The sequence below is a fragment of the Saimiri boliviensis genome, chromosome 10 (genome assembly GCF_048565385.1).
Source record: "Saimiri boliviensis isolate mSaiBol1 chromosome 10, mSaiBol1.pri, whole genome shotgun sequence".
In the NCBI taxonomy this organism is placed as follows: Eukaryota; Metazoa; Chordata; class Mammalia; order Primates; family Cebidae; genus Saimiri; species Saimiri boliviensis.
In genome coordinates, this window is record NC_133458.1 from 72,839,428 (window position 1) to 72,854,406 (window position 14,979).

The 14,979-nt window shown below is 38.2% G+C and overlaps 1 protein-coding gene across 1 annotated transcript in view; it reads left to right on the top strand.

Annotated features, from left to right (window-relative positions):
• SDHAF3 (succinate dehydrogenase complex assembly factor 3) overlaps positions 1 to 14,979 on the top strand; it is a 58,714-nt gene that overhangs the window by 22,813 nt on the left and 20,922 nt on the right. The gene's annotated exons all lie outside the window — the stretch shown is intronic.

A 14,979-nucleotide genomic window follows, 5' to 3' on the forward strand; every position in this document is an offset into this window, starting at 1 on the left:
TGCCCAAGAAGAATGAGGTTGCACTGACAACTGAAGGGCGAGAAGGGCAGAGAAGAGTTTTACTGAGTGACAGAACAGTTCTCAGTGGAAAGGGGACTCAAAGTGGGTGTTCCCCCACCTGAAGGTGGATAGTCCCCCACACCCAGAGACTGGCAGTTCCAAAATATGGCTGAGTCTGGGGCTTTTATGGGCTCAGAATTGGGGAGTGCATGCTGATTGGTTTGTGAGTATTCAGAAAGGCTAAAACAAAGGCACCACTCAAAGGTAGACATGATGGTGTAAAAACCCAATTAGGGAAGGGTAGGTATATGTAAAATAGGTGAAGGATGGGTATCAGTCAGAGGAAAGAGCGCCAAAGGGGAAAAGAGGTTCTCAGTCTGGTTTGTAGATTCATCTGAGACATGTACCTTGGCTTTCAGGCTTTAAACTGTCTTTGGTTTGAAGGTGGGATTTTGTCAGGGGCAGACCCCGTAAGTACTGAGGCAGGAGTCAGAAGCCTCAGCCTATTTCCATATAAATAATGAAGAAGAAAAAAACTAGAGATATAACCATAGTAGTTAATCATAGGTAATCTTAGTTATTCATAGGTGATCATAGTTCTTTTACTAATGCCTTTCAGGTTGCAAAGTGTGAACCTGGGGTGGCATTGTGAAAGGAATTACCCTAAGGCAAGATGCTTTAAGCCTTCTGTCATGCCCATGTAAGGGCTGCTGGAGGGCTCTTTGGCTGTGTGGCAGTGCCAGCACTGGGAAAGCACATACTGTTTAGCCAGCTAGGGAAGGAGACATCCAAGATGGTCAAGACGTCTCCTTCCTCTGGGGAATTAGAAAAAAAATTCTGCTCCTCCAAGCTCTTGCAGTAGGCCTGACAGCTGTCAGGTAAGCCCACAGACATTTGGGGGCTTAATTGTCTCTATGTGACGCTCTGCTTCAGTGGATATGTTCCACGTCCACTCTCTTGTTCCACTTCTGCACCTGGTTCCTTTTTTTTTTTTTAGAAGAGATGGTCGGGAAAAGTAATATAAATCTTAATGTCTTTATTCTTTTCTTGACAAGTATGGAAAAGTGCTGAACTGTTATGTTCCTTACCTCACCTTGGCTACTAGAAAGTCTTGAGCCTCTACCTATATGACACGTGATGTACTTGACCTTACCACTGACCACCAGTGCCACGCCCTACCTACCCCGCCCCCAGCTTTGTACTCAATAAAAGTCAGAGTGTCCAGGCACTCGGGGCCATTGCTGGATGCTGCGCTTTGGTTGGCAGTGGACTCCTGGGCCCAAACTCTCTTTTCTCTATCTCTGTGTCTTGTGTCTTTTATTTCTACGGTTTCTTGTCTCCATACCAGCAGAGAGGGGCTCAAAAGACCCTGTAGGTCTGGACCCTACAGGGTTTGACTGTGGACCTGTCCCTATCTGCCTAGGCATTTGTCTGCTTCCTGCAGCTATTAATGTGAGGTAGGAAGTAGGTTGATAGGAAGGAGGCAAGAATTCCAGATAGGAATGCTCTGAAAACAAATTTTGTAATTTTATGATTCTTAAGTGTTTCTTCTTTCTCATATTCAGTATGCTATTAGTTGCCAAACCCTGTTGATTCTGTTTCCTTTTACAGTATCAAAACTCTGACCTATTGTCTCCATTCCAGTTGTCAATACCTCTGGATGTTTATGGTTATTTCATAAATAATCTTACCTTTAGTCTCTTTTAACTGTCACCTTATCAAGTACAATTTGATCATTTTATTACCATTGTCAAAATCCATCACTGTTTTCCCATTGACCTCTCTTTAACTTGTTGCTCAAAACTGTGCAAAATCTGGCCTGAATATATTTTTCCTACCTTTATCTCAATGTTCTCTGTCATGAATTCTATGTTCTAGTCATTTAACTGAGCATTACTGTCTGAAAGTGGCTTCATGTTGTTTTGACTCCCACTATTCATAGGGCTTAAATGTTTTTCTGTCTTGTTTTTCTGTCTTTTGCTGCATGGCCAAACCCTAAAATGTCTTTCAAAACAGCCTTCATGCTGTGCTGTTGGTTCTTAATTGATTAATTCTTCAAGTGGGAAGAAATCTCTATGTCTTTAATTTCCCTGAAATTGTGTTTTTTCTCTTTTGGTACTTCATGTTTTCTACACTGTATTACAGTTACTTATGTACACCTTTTTGCTACTAGTAGATGGTAAGTTCATTGAGGACAAAGTCAATGTTCTTATTTTTGTAAAATTACTGGGACAGTAGTATGTTTATATAGATGTTCAGTAAATCTTTTTTCCCCCAAAAATAAAAATGAGTGGTTATTTTTTGACAAAGATCAAACATGCTAATTACTACAGCTGGGTAAAATGTTGAGTAATCAAATGTGCGAATTGTAGTTTTTATAAATATTAATAATTTAAAGAAAGTTTTAAATTCTTAAATTGTATTTTATAAATATATGAGAATTTAGGACATTAGGCTTATTCTAAGCACTTTAAATTTATGTCTTTAGATAATACTATCAACTTATTAGGCATATGATAGTATGCATAGCTGGTTCAGTTTTTAATTATTTTTGTTTTTTTGCTAAGTGGCTATTAATAAGGTTTTTGTCTTTATAAAACTAGTATCAAGCATCTCTGGTTACTAATTATTCCGTATAAGTTAAAGTAGTTTAATACTCCTGTTACTTTTCCCATTTATTTTGGCACTTCACATAGTGTTTTAAGTGCCAAAAGTGGGGGAGAGAAAAGGAGAGGGTTTTTAAGGAATTTAAGATTTTGAAGTGGAAAAGACTTAGAAGAGCCATAATTGCTGAATCTTGGAAAGAAAATGAAATTGTCTGCATGCAATTTCCTTAAGGTACCAGTGAACACCACCATCTTCTCTCAGGAATGAGCAGCTTTTCAGGATCATTTTCTTCTTAAATTCTTTTTTTTTTTTTTGAGACAGGGTCTCACTCTATCACCTAGGCTGGAGTGCATTGGTGTGATCTTGGCTAACTGCAACCTCCGCCTCCCGGGTTCAAGCAGTTCTCTCCTTTCAACCTCCTGAGTAGCTGGGAGTACAAGTACACACCATCACGCCTGGCTAATTTTTGTATTTTTAGTAGACAGGAGGTTTCACCATGTTGGCCAGGCTGGTCTTGAACTCCTGGCCTCAAGTGATTCACCCACCTTGGCCTCCCAAAGTGTTGGAATTACAAGTGTGAGCCACTGCACCTGGCCCCTTCTTAAATTCTTCTTAGAATATTCACTTTGTTTAAAAACTGGATTAATCTTTTAAAATAGTAGAGCCTATTAGGGTAAACTAATACCCTACTCTGATACAGTGTTATTTTCCCCCCCCTCCGTAAGTTATTGATGTACAATGGCATTTGGTTACATGAATAAGTTCTTTAGTGGTGATTTGTTAGATTTTGTTCTACCAATCACCCAGGCAGTTTACACTGCACTATATTTGTAGTCTTTTATCCCTCACTTCCCTCCTACTCTTTCCCCCAAGTACCCGAAGTCCATTGTATCATTCTTATGCCTTTGCATTCTCATAACTTAGCTCCCACATATCAGTGAGAACATGCAATGTTTGGTTTTCCATTTGTGAGTTATGTCACTTGGAATAACAGTCTCTAGTCTCATCCAGGTCACTGCAAATGCTTTAATTCATTCATTTTTATGGCTGAATAGTGTTCCACTGTGTATAAATACCACAGTTTCTTTATCTACTCATTGATTGATGGGCATTTGGGTTGGTTCCATGATTTTGCAATTGTGAATTGTGTGGCTATAAACATGCGTGTGTAAGTATCTTTTTCAAATAATGTAAAAGATTATCTTTTCCTCTGGGTAGATACCCAGCAGTGGGATTGCTGGATCAAATGGTAGTTCTACTTTTAGTTCCTTAGAGAATCTCCATACTGTTTGCCATAGTGGCTGTACTGGTTTACATTTTCACCAGCAGTGTAGAAGTGTTCTCTGATCACTGCATCCACGGCAACATCTACTGTTTTTTGATTTTTGATTATGGTCATTCCTACAGGAGTAAGTTGGTATCACATTGTGGTTTTGATTAGCATTTCTCTGATCATTAATGATGTTGAGCATTTTTTCATATGTTTGTTGGCCTTTTGTATATCTTCTTTTGAGAATTGTCTATTTATGTCCTTAGCCCACTTTTTGTTGGGATCGTTTGTTTTTTTTCTTACTGATGTGAGTTCATTGTAGATTCTGGTTATTAGTCCTTTGTCAGATGTATAGATTGGGAAGATTTTCTCCCACTCTGGATTGTCTGTTTACTCTGCCACTGTTCATTCTTTTGCTATGCAAAAGCTCTTCAGTTTAATTAGGTCCCAGCTATTTATCTTGTTTTTATTCATTTGCTTTTGGGATTTTGGTCATGAAATCCTTGCCAAAGCCAATGTCTAGAAAGGTTTTTCCAATATTATCTTCTAGAATTTTTATAGTTTCAGGTCTTAGGTTTAAGTCCTTGATCCATCTTCAGTTGATTTTTGTATAAGGTGAGAGATCAGGATCCAGTTTCATTCTCCTGCATGTGGTTAGCCAATTATTCCAGCACCATTTGTTGAAAAGGGTATCCTTTCCCTACTTGATTTTTGTTTGTTTTGTCGAAGATCAGTTGGCTGTGAGTATTTGGGTTTATTTCTGGGTTCCCTATTCTGTTCCAGTGGTCTATGTGCCTATTTTTATACCAGTACCATGCTATTTTGGTGACTATAGTCTTACAGTTTGAAATAAGGTAGTGTGATGCCTTCAGATTTGTTCTTTTTGCTTAGTCTTGCTTTGGCTATGTGGGCTCTTCTTTGATTCCATATACATTTTAAAATTGTTCTTTCAATTCTGTTAAGAATGATGGTGATATTTTGATGTGGATTACATTGAATTTGTAGATTACTTTTGGCATATTGATTCTACCCGTCCATGTGCATGGGATATGTTTTCATTTGTTTATGTCATCTGTGACTTCTTTCAGCAATGTTTTATAGTTTTCCTTGTAAAAGTCTTTCAACTCCTTGGTTAGGTATATTCCTAAGGGGTTTTTTTTTTGTTTTTTTTTTTTTTTTTTAATTTTTTTTTGCAGCTATTGTAAAAGGGGTTGTTGAGTTCTTGATTTCTCTGCTTGGTCGTTGTTGTATTGAAGAACTACTGATTTGTGTACGTTAATCTAGTATTCAGAAACTTTGCTGAATTCTTTGATCAGTTCTAGGAGCTTGGTAACATTAATTTTTTTTGTGTGTATACATGTAATTTCAGAAATTTCCACATGATGGCAGAAGATACTTATGTCTGGGAAGACTTAACCAAATGAAAACTTGATATTTCAATTTTATCTTAAGTAGTGTTTGTCTTTTGACATTCTAAACTAGTGTTTTTTATGTTTGAATTGTTTAATATAGATCTGTTGCCACCTTAAATATCTTTTATATATTTTAACTAATTTTAAAAGAGAGTAAATGTTTTTCTACTGTATACAATGTTAATCTGTTTTTGAAGGCTTTATGGGTATTCACTGAATAGTGTTTAAAAAATTGGTTTGGTAAAAGTCATTGTTCTTAGTAAGTTTAGAGGATATTGAGGGGGTTATATTTACCAGTTATAGATGAATATATGAAACTTAACATGTGAAATTTTATTTGGCTTCATTTTAGAAAATAAGGAATTGGTTCAACATACATTCTTCTGTGTTAACTTACCTAGAATTTTTGAATGACCACTTCATGGTCTCATTACCATTTTGATTCTTGCTTCCTTTCCCTGTTGCTGTCAAGTGTTCTCTTAAATTTTCTTTGTCTTAGTTGAAGAAATTCTTTCATTCAGTAAACATTTATTAAGTGTCTTCCATGTTTCGGAGCATGCTCTATACCCTGATGATTTATAATAGTTCAAAATCCCAACAGATAAAATCTTTGTTTTTAGGATTTCCCAATCTTGGAAGGCAGATAGCCATCAAACACATAATTGCTTTTGAGTAAATTTCTGTGGTTCTTATTAAAACAATATATTTCTAATAAAAATTTTAAGGAAAATGCAGCTTTATACATAGTTAGCAAGTTAATTGTGAAATTATGAATTATATCAATGATGACCTGAAAAAGATAAAAACAGAGATTCAGAAATTTTCTGAAAAATAGGCCTTTTTTTCCCTGCTTTTGAACACTAGGTGGTAGATAACGTAGTTTAAAAAGTGAAGAGATTTGGGCCAGGTGTGGTGGCTCACGCATATAATCCCAGCACTTTGGGAGGCTGCGGTGGGCGGATCCTGAGGTCACGAGTTCGAGACCAGCCTAACCAAAATGATGAAACCCTGTCTCTACTAAAAATAGAAAAATTAGCCAGCTGTGGTGGCACCCACCTGTAATCCTAGGTACTTAGGAGGCTGAGACAGGAGAATCGCCTGAACCTGGGAGGCAGACGTTGCAGTGAGCTGAGATCGTGCCACTGCACTCCAGCCTGGGCAACAGAGCAAGACTCCGTCTCAAAAAAAAAAAAAAAAAAAAAAAAGCAAAGATAACATACAGCATTTTTTATTTTGGGCTGGTAATATTCTTTCCTTTTTAAATGTGCTGATGTTTTGTCCTGTTAGTTTGATTGTATAATTTGTCAAACTGGACACTTCTGGGAGTAAAAGAAGCACTAAAATCAAATCATACACACGTTTTTGAAATGTGTATTTATTGACATATAAATTGGGTTTATTATGTTAGAACTATAAAGCAGTTTTTTATAACTTCTCAAAAATTTTCAAAATATAAAACATTTGTATACTTCAAGACAGAAAAACACTTTTTAAATTGACCGATACCTTTTTTGAAGTTACATTTCATGATTAATAGAGAAAACTATTCTGCTATAGATGTTGGGATACCAAAGAAACTCAGGGCAAGTTCTGCCCAGTAAAGGATATTCTCAAATCAATATAATTTTTGCATTTAAATTATAAATATTTAAGCCCAAAGATTTTAATAGGTACTCTTTTTTGTCTCCATTTAGATTAGTTTTCTTAGACAGATATTTCTGTAAGATAAAAGTTGTCAGATAAATTACCTGAATTTAGGATTATATTAAATGGTTTGCCAAATTCACTTGCTTCAAAAATCATAGGCCTTTTCAATTTTCTTCTATTTGGGTATTAATATAAGCATACCCAGTTATAACTAGGAGTTCCTTCTAAAGATTGTTTTCAGAAGTTGAGATATGCAATTATTAAATTTCAGAATTAGATCTTATATATTATTTATGCTCTCATAATACATTGTTTCTTCTTTAAGTAAATTTGTCTTCTAGTTATAAGCTTTGTTTTCAGAAACATCATTTGTTAAAAGCTTAAGCTTTTTGTTTCTTTGTCCAGTACTTTGATTAAATAATTCCTGCTGATTTGAACAAAATGCAACCAAAATTTAGGGAATTAGTTTATAAGAAATTTCATCATTATTGTAGGATGCTATTGATTTGCAAATTAGTTCTGAAACAGCTCCAGTATTTCTAAAATCTATAGATGATAGGCAGCCCAAAAGGGCAGTTCATGCTGCCCTGGGGAAGTGCTTGTGTTCAATAACAGTCTTGTTACAAAAATTTTATATATTACTCTTACTGTATAAATAGATTTTTAGCTAAGTGTCAATTTGACAGCAGATTCTGTTTTGATTATTAGAATGTCACAGTTTGGGCATGGTTATAAATTGTGTACACACCACTAATTGCATGTACATTCCTCTCAAAGACTCTAATAAGAACATTGTTTCTTACCTGGGCACTCTGCTCCACCAAAATGTGTATTTGTGTTATCACTGTAAAAAATAATTTTATCTTCAGTGCTGAACTTTTTATTTATTTTTATTTTTATGTGTTTTTAGACAGAATCTTGTGGTGTCTCCCAGGCTGGGGTGCAGTCGTGTGATCTCAGGTCACAACCTCTCCCTCCCAAGTTCAAGCAATTCTCTTGCCTCAGCCTCCCACGTAGCTGGGATTACAGGCGCATGCCACCATGCCCAGATAATTTTTTGTAGAGACAGTGTTTCACTGTGTCACCAAGTTGGTCTCGAAATCTGGACCCCAAGTGATCCATCCACCTCAGCCTCCCAAAGTGCTGGGATTTTAGGTGTGAGCCACTGCTCTTAGCCAGTGGTGAACTTTTTAAAAACTGAGTTTACAATAGCACTGAACTGAAATAACATCAGATGTTTCACCTTTAAGAATGAATTTCGAGCCAGGCACAGTGGCTTGTGCCTATAATCCCAGCACTTTGGGAGGCTAAAGCAGGAGGACCACTTGAAGCCAGGAGATGGAGACCAGTCTGGACAATAAAGTGAGACTTTGTCTCTACAAAAATATTTTTAAAATTATCCAGGTATGACAGCTCATTCCTGTAGGCCCAGCTGCCCAGGGTGCCAAGGCTGGAGGATTGCATGAGTCCAGGAGTTTGAGGCTGCAGCCAGCTGTGATTGCCCTACTGTGTACTCCAGCCTGGGTGACAGATCAAGACCCTGTCTCTTTAAAAAAAAAATTAAACCGTCACCAGTAGTTTTACTTTGACTCCATGAATTTGATAAAGAATTCAGCCTGCACCTAGATTTAATTTAACTGGTTTTCCATTTGAAGCATCTAATATCACTGATATAAAGCTAACAGCATTAAACTTTTTGCCATTAAAAAAGAAAATATGGTACATTTGTTACAACTAATGAACTAATACTGATACATTATTACTAAAATCCATTCTTATTCTCATTTAGCTTGGCCTTTATTCACATTAGCTTAGGTCATGAGCCTAATGGCTTTTTTCTGTTCCAGGATTCCACCCAGGAGATCACATTATATTCTTCTAGGGTTTTTTTTGTGGTTTTAGGTCTTATGTTTAAGTCTAATTCATTATAAGTTAATTTTTGTCTAAGATGTAAGGAAGGGGTCCAGTTTCAGTTTTCTGCATATGGCTAGCCAGTTTTCGCTACACTATTTATTAAATAGGGAATCATCTCCCCATTGCTTGTTTTTGTCAGCTTTGTCAAAGATCAATTGGTTGCAGATGTGGCATTATTTCTGAGGCCTCTGTTCTTTTCCATTGGTCTGTATATCTGTTTTGGTACTAGTACCATGCTGTTTTGGTTGCTGTAGCCTTGTAGTATAGTTTGAAATCAGGAAGTGTGATGCCTCCAGCTTTGTTCTTTTTGGTTAGGATTGTCTTGGCTATATGGGCTCTTTTTTTTTTGTTTGTTCCGTATGAAATTTAAAGTAGTTTTTTTCTAGTTCTTTGAAGAAAGTCAATGGTAGCTTGGTTGGATAGCTTTGAATCTATAAATTGCTTTGGGCAGTATGAGCATTTTCACAATATTAATTATTCCTATCCATGAGCATGGAATGTTTTATCATTTGTTTATGTCCTCTCTTATTTTCTTGAGCAGTGGTTTGTAGTTCTCCTTGAAGTTATTTGTTCCCCTTGTAAGTTGTATTCCTAGGCATTTTATTCTCTTTGTAGCAATTGTGAATGGGAGTTCCCTGATGATTTGGCTCTGTGTCTATTATTGGTGTATAGGAATGCTTGTGATTTTTGCACATTGATTTTGTATTCTGAGACTTTGCTGTAGTTGCTTATCAGCTTGAGATTTTAGGGTGAGATGATGGGGTCTTCTAAATATACAATCATGTCAGCTGCAAATAGAGACAATTTGACTTCCTCTCTTCCTATTTGAATATGTTTCCTTTCTTTCTCTTGCCTGATTGCCCTGGTCAGAACTTCCAATACTATGTTGAATAGGAGTGGTGAGAGAGGGCATCGGTTGTCTTGTGCTAGTTTTCAAAAGGAATGCTTCCAGTTTTCGCCCATTCAGTATGATATTGGCTGTGGGTTTGTCATAATAGCTCTTACTATTTTGAGGTACATTCCATCAGTACCTAGTTTATTGAGAATTTTTAGCATGAAGGGCTGTTGAATTTTGTCAAAGGCCTTCTCTGTATCTATTGAGATAGTCATATAGTTTTTGTCTTGGTTTCATTTATATGATGGATTATGTTTATTGATTTGTGTATGTTGAACCAGCCTTACATCCCAGGGATGAAGCTGACTTGATGTGCAGCTTTTTGATGTGCTGCAGGATTCAGTTTGCCAGTATTTTATTGAAGATTTTTGCATCAATGTTCATCTGGGATATTGGCCTGAAATTTGCTTTTTTAATTGTGTCTGTGCCAGGTTTTGTTATCAGGATGATTTTAGCCTCATATAATGAGTTAGGGAGGATTCTCTCTTTCTCTGTTGTTTGGAATAGTTTCAGAAGGAATGGTACCAGCTCCTCTTTGTGCCCCTGGTAGAATTTGGCTGTGAAATGATTTGATCCTGGACATTTTTTTGATTGGTTGGCTATTAATTGCTGCCTCAATTTCAGACCTTGTAAGTGATTTGACTTTTTTCCTGGTTTAGTCTTGGGAGGGTATAAGTGTCCAGGAATTTATCAGTTTCTTCTAGATATTCTGGTTTATTTGCATAGAGGTATTTTTAGTATTCTGTGATGGTAGTTTGTATTTCTGTGGGATCCATGGTGATATCCCCATTATCATTTTTTATTGCATCTATTTGAATCTTCTCTCTTTTCTTCTTTATTAGTCTGGCTAGTGGCCTATCTATTTAGTTGATCTTTTCAAAATACCAGCCCCTGGATTCATTGATTTTTCAAAGAGTTTTTCTTATATCTATTTCTTTCAGTTCTGCTCTGAGTTTAGTTATTTTTTGTCTTCTGCTAACTTTTGAATAGCGTGTGCTTCTCTAGTTCTTTTAATTGTGAGGTTATGGTGTTGATTTTAGATGTTTCCTGTTTTCTCTTGTGGGCATTTAGTGCTATAAATTTCCCTCTACACACTGCTTTAAATGTGTCCCAGAGATTCTGGTACATTGTGTCTTCATTCTCATTGGTTTCAAAGAACATCTTTATTTCTGCCTTCATTTTGTTATTTATCCAGTAGTCATTCAGAATCTGGTAGTTCAGTTTCCATGTAGCTGTGCAATTTTGAGTTTCTTAGCCCTGAGTTCTAATTTGATTGCACTGTGGTCTGAGAGACTGTTTTTTAAGATTTCTATTCTTTTGCATTTGCTGAGGAGTGTTTTACTTCCAATTATGTGGTCAATTTTAGATAAGTTTGATGTGGTGATGAGAAGAATGTATATTCTGTTGATTTGGGGTAGAGAATTCTGTAGATATCTATTAGGTCTATTTGGTGCAGTACTGCGTTCAAGTCTTGGATATCCTTATTAATTTTCTGTCTTGCTGTTCTGTCTGCTATTGACAATGGGGTGTTAAAGTTTTCCACTATTATTGTGTGGGAGTCTAAGTCTCTTTGTAGGTTATTAAGAACTTGCTTTATTAATCTGGGTGAACCTGTAAGGGGTGCATATATATATTTAGGATAGTTAGCCCTTCTTGTTGCATTGATCCCTTTACTGTTATATAATGCCCTTCTTTGTCGCTTTGATCTTTGATAGTTTAAAGTCTGTTTTATCAGAGACTAAGATTGCATCCCCTGCTTTTTTTTTTTTTTTTTTTGCTTTCCATTTGCTTGGTAAATATTCCTCCATCCCTTTATTTTGAGCCTTATGTGTGTCTTTGCACGTGAGATGGGTCTTCTGAATACAGCACACTATGGGTCTCGACTCTTTATCCAACTTGCTAGTCTGTGTCTTTTAATTGGGGCATTTCGTCCATTTACATTTAAGATTAACATTGTTATGTGTGAATTTGATCCTGCTATTTTGATGCTAGTTGGTTATTTTGCTTATTAGTTGATGCAGTTTCTTCATAATATTGATGGTCTTTACAATTTGGTATGTTTTTGCAGTGGCTGGTATTGGCTGTTCTTTTCCATGTTTAGTGCTTCCTTCAGGAGTTTTTGTAAGGTAGTCCTGGTGGTGACAAAATCTCTCAGCATTTGATTGTCTGTGAAGGATTTTATTTCTCCTTTGCTTATGAAGCTTAGTTTGGCTTGATATGAAATTCTGGGTTGAAAGTTCTTTTCTTTAAGAATGTTGAATATTGGCCTCCACCATCTTCTGGCTTGTAGGGTTTCTGTAGAGAGATCCACTGTGACTCTGATGGGCTTCCCTCTGTGGGTAACCTGACCTTTCTCTCTGGCTGCCCTTAGCATTTTTTTTTTTCATTTCAACCTTGATGAATCTGAGGATTATGTGTCTACAGGTTGCTCTTCTCAAGGAGTATCTTTCTAGTGTTTTTTGCGTTTCCTGAATTGGATTGTTAGCCTGCCTTGCTAGCTTGAAGAAGTTCTCCTGGATAATACCCTGAAGAGTGTTTCACAACTTGGTTTCATTCTCCCCGTCACCTTCAGGTACACTGATCAAACATAAATTTGGTCTTTTCAGGCAATCCCATATTTCTTGGAGGCTTCATTCATTTCTTTTCACTCTTTTTTCTCTGACCTTGTCTTCTTGCTTTATTTCATTGAATTGTTCTTTTTCCTCTGATATCCTTTCTTCCACTTGATTAATTCAGCTATTGAAACTTGTGTATGCTTCATGAAGTTCTCTTGCTGTGTTTTTCAGCTCCATCATGTTGTTTATGTTCTTCTCTAAACTGCTTTTTTTCTAATTTGCAATTCATCTAACCTTTTTTCAAGGTTTCCTTGCATTGGGTTAGAATATGCTCCTTTAGCTTGGAGGAATTTGTTATTACCCACCTTCTGAAGCCTGCTTTTGTCAGTATGTCAAACTCATTCTCCATCTGGTTTGCTCCCTTGCTGGCGAGGGGTTGTCATCCTTTGGAGGAGAAGAGGTGTTCTTGTTTTTGGAGTTTTCAGCCTTTTTGCGCTGGTTTCTCCCAATCTTCATGGATTTATCTACCTTTGGTCTCTGAAGTCAGTGACCTTTGTATGGGGTCTCTGAGTAGATGTACTTTTTGATTTTGAAACGATTTCTTTTGTTAGTTTTCCTTTCAACAGTCAGGCCCCTGTGCTGCAGGTTGGCTGGAGTTTGCTGGAGGTCCACTCCAGATCCTGCTTGCCTGGGTATCACCAGTAGAGGCTGCAGAACAGCAAATATTGCTGCCTGTTCCTTCTTCTGGTAGCTTTGTTTCAGCGGGGTACCCGTCAGATGCCAGCCAGAGCTCTCCTGTGTGTGGTATCTGTCAACCCCTACTAGTAGGTATCTCCCAGTCAGGATACAAGAGGGTCAGGTATCCACTTGAGGCTGTCTGTCCCTTATCAGAGCCTGAAGGCTGTGCTGGGGGATTCCCTGCTCTCTTCACGGCTGCCAGGCAGGTACGTTTAAGTCTACTGAAGCTGTACCCACAACTGCCCCTTTTCCCACGTGCTCTGTTCAAGGAAAGTGGGGGCTTTATTTATAAGACCCTGATGGGCTGCTGACTTTTTTCAGAGATGTCCTGCCCAGAAAGGAGGGAATCTAGTGTGACAGTTTGCCTGCAATGGCCTTGCTGAATAGTGGTGGGCTCTGCCCAGTTTGAGCTTCCTGCCAGCTTTGTTTACACTGTAAGGTTAAAACTGCCTACTCGAACCTCAGCAATGGCAGACACCCCTTCCTCCACCAACCTTGTGTGTCTGAGGTCAATCTCAGACTGCTCTGCTGGCTGCAAGAATTTCAAGCCAGTGGATCTTAGTTTGCTGGTCTCCTGGGGGCACAGACCCACCGAGCTGGACCGTTTGGCTCCCTGGCTTCAGCCCCCTTTCCAGGGGTGAATGTTTCTGTCTTGCTGGTGTTCCAGGGTTCCAGGTGCCACTGGGGTATGAAAAAATTTTCTGCTGCTAGCTCTATGTATGCCCAGATGGCTGCCCAGTTTTGTGCTGGAAACCCAGGTGGTGGTACAGGTACCAGAGGGAATCTCTTGGTCTGTGGGTTGTGAAGACTGTGGGAAGAGGGCAGTATCTGGGCCAGAGTGCAGGGGACAGACCCTAATGGCTTCCCTTGGCTAGGAGAGGGAGTTCCCCAACCCCTTGAGCTTCATGGCTGAGGCAAGCCCTACCCTGCTTTGGCTCATTCTCCTTGGGCTGCACCCACTGTCCAACTGAGATGAATCAGGTCCCAATGAGATGAACCAGGTACCTCAGTTGGAAATGCAGAAATCACCCACCTTCTGTGTCTATATTGCTGGGAGCTGCACACAGGAGTTCTTCCTATTCGGCCATTTTGCCAGCAATGCCGCCTTTTTTCTTTAATAAATGTATGTCAGTGCCTGGTATTGCTAGACATTGAAGGCATGTGGGTGTCTTGGCAGGATTGTATGTTTTGAGGACTTTATTGTCAACATCAGCAGTAAGAAGTCTGCTATAAAAACCTGTGTGCAGAGTGCCAAGGAGCATAGAGGCAAACCTGGGGCAGGGAAAGAAAATGACACTTGAACTGAGTCTTGAAATCTTATTCCATGAAGTAAATAAGAACCTGCTAAACAGAGGGAATATAATGGCTGCTGATGCACGGATATAGAATATTTGGCAATATAAACCAGAAAGTGTCTGAGACAAGTCTCGACTAATCAGTTTGGAGTATTTTGTCAAAATTAAGGACATGCCCGTGACACAGCCTCAGGAGGTCCTGACTTCATATGCCCAAGGTGGTTGGTCTATAGGTTGGCTTTATACATTTTAGGGAACATAAGACATCAGTAAATACATTTAAGATGTACATTGGTTCAGTCTGGAAAGTGGGGACAACTCGAATTGGGGAAAGTGGGAGTTCCAGGTCATAGGTAGATTTAAAGATTTTCTGATTGGCAATTGGTTGAAAGAGTTTATCTGAAGACCTGGAATCAATAATAGGGAGTTACTGGGTTAAGATAAGGGGTTGTGGAAATGGAGATGAGGCCTCTTGATAGCAGCCTTCAGAGAGAATAGATTGTAAATGTTTCTGTCAGACTTACACAGTCTATTCTGTTAGTTTTAAGGTTTCTGTTTTAATGTTAATGCTGGTCAGCTGTGCCAGAATTCCAAAGGGAAGAAGGTATGATGAGGCATGCCAGACCACCCTTTCCCATCATGGCCT